The 2,181-nt window shown below is 37.0% G+C and overlaps 1 long non-coding RNA gene across 1 annotated transcript in view; it reads right to left on the bottom strand.

Moving 5' to 3' along the window:
• Positions 1–118: 118 nt before the first annotated feature.
• The window catches only part of LOC102205704 (uncharacterized), a 15,698-nt gene continuing 13,635 nt past the window's right edge, over positions 119–2,181 (bottom strand). The window contains exons 2-3 of the long non-coding RNA XR_312447.2: positions 639–742; positions 119–184 (exon numbers count right to left, since the gene is read on the bottom strand). This is a non-coding gene — a long non-coding RNA (uncharacterized LOC102205704). The remainder of the gene's footprint in view (positions 185–638; positions 743–2,181) is intronic.

Raw genomic sequence — 2,181 nt, 5'->3', positions numbered from 1 at the left:
AAGACTTTCCACATAAGTCACAGCTGTAAGGTTTAACTCCACTGTGGATAAGTTGGTGTGTTTTCAAGTCTCCAGCCTGGACAAAATACTTCCCACACTCATCACAGCTGTAAGTTTCCTCTCCCTTTCTTCTGTAAGGTTTGTCGGCCTCCTGAGAGCGCTGACTTCTTGCTCCATGTTGGTCCTGCAGTGAGAGAGATACAAACACAGGCAGTGAGTGAAATTCAGTCGTGCAACAAACTGAAACTCCCTCCATTGGTGGAATCAAACATGTCAAAAAACACATTGTAGGTGTGTTACCACCACCTTCTGGTGATAGTATCACATTACAATGATCTGCTACAATGAGAGTTGTAATGAAAATGACATTATTGAAGAAATATTGATCATCAGTGAAACTCTTTTACTTCAGAAAAAAAATCAGAGTTCAACTGATGATATTGTTATTTCAGTGTGTGTAGGAAATATGATCTTTGTATTTTCTTGTAACTTCTGTGGTTTTTGGTTGTGAATGTAGATTCTGTATATATGGAGGAGCCCCAGGATGGAAAAGATAAAGCTGCTGTTAACAGGTTTTTAAAAACCAACAAGCTGTACACACAGTTTCAATAACAGAGTAACTGTGATGTTTTTCTCACCTTTTGTGTTGAAGTCATTGTTTCCTCTGTAGTGGCTGAGCTGAGTCCAAATGGCTGAAATTTATCCTCTGCTGCACCACCATTCTTCTCCTCCTGTTACTCAGCTGGGACACAAAAAGTATATATTTGTATTTTATCCCTGACAAAAAGAAGCAGAGCAAATAAACATGACTAAACTCCTCAGTGACAACAATACCTATGAAGCTTCAAGGAGAAACCCCAGAAGCAACTACAAAAAGAAAGTCATCAGTTGCCTACAAGAACTTGAAAGGAAACATCACTGACCCCCCCTGCAGATCACCGTTTTTACCCAGGGGATGCTACACCCTATATATTTGGACTTCCATAGATCCACAAAGACGGAGTCCTGATCAGTCTCAATGGTAGCAGTATAAACTCAGCCACCTACAACATCTCCAAGCACCTCATTACCATCCTAGCTCCCCTAGGATGGTAATGAGGTTTTTAAAAAAACATTTCAAAACTCACTTTGTTAATGTGGAATTCTAAAATTATTTTACAAATGGAGAATTTATTCTACAATTCATCATCTAAGAATTCTGTATTTCGATGTGTGTGTGGCTCTTGCGGTCCTCCATATGGTGGTACAAATAGAGGACATAGAGGAAGTGGCACACATCACGAGTTGGTACATGTTGAAGGCGTTAACAACACACAGTGTGGTTGGCTAGGTTAACTCAAAAGCAGAATTTAGCTGTGCCTGACTACAATAGAGACTTTCTTCTTTAGATGTTTCTGAAACAAGGTGTAGTAAAAAGAGATTTGTTTCAGAAAAAGGGGAAAGTAATTAAAATGACATACATAAGCACAGAATGTTTTAATCCTACTAACACATACACACACTCAATGAAGCTCATGAATACCAGATGGTATTTTAAGCCTGTGTTTCTGATTTTATTATGTTGTTCGGTTCACTTAGTAAGATGAGAAGCAATATATGAACTAGTGGACTAATATTATATTAGGAAAGATGATTGAATGATAGCAGGGGTGAACAGAATGCAGCAGAGGGTTTAAATGAGTGAGACTAACAGATTCTTAGTGTCTTGTTCCTAATGATCAGATAAACGATGAGTTTCATATCCAGTTAAGGAACGAAGAAATAAAAGAGGTCAAAGATTTTAAGTTTTTAGGAATAATTTTTGATCTACTTCTTAAATTTGACAAGCATGTAAGGGAGATTGCTAAAACGTTCAAGGCTAATCTGAATTGTTTTAAGTTAATTTAATTTTAAGTTAATTCGGCACTATATAGCTACTTCAGCAGCTCAGTTATTTATGCATTTGTCACGTTCCTGGGTCTTTTGAACCAGTGTTTTGAGTTCTAGTTCATTTTTGATGTTTATCAAATCAAAATTTATTTATATAGCACATATTAAAACAACAGTGTTGACCATAGTGCTTCACAGTCAGTAAAAGCACGAGACAGTTAAAACAAACAATAGAAGAGGACAACAAACAATAGGTAACAACACAACAAGCTAGACCAGCCAACTAGACAGAATCAAAAGCCAAAGTAAAAA

Source organism: Pundamilia nyererei, unplaced genomic scaffold (assembly GCF_000239375.1).
Source record: "Pundamilia nyererei isolate P.nyererei 1_Seehausen unplaced genomic scaffold, PunNye1.0 scaffold00707, whole genome shotgun sequence".
NCBI lineage: Eukaryota > Metazoa > Chordata > Actinopteri > Cichliformes > Cichlidae > Pundamilia > Pundamilia nyererei.
Note: the sequence above shows the minus strand (reverse complement) of the source record. Positions and strands in the feature narration are given on the sequence as shown.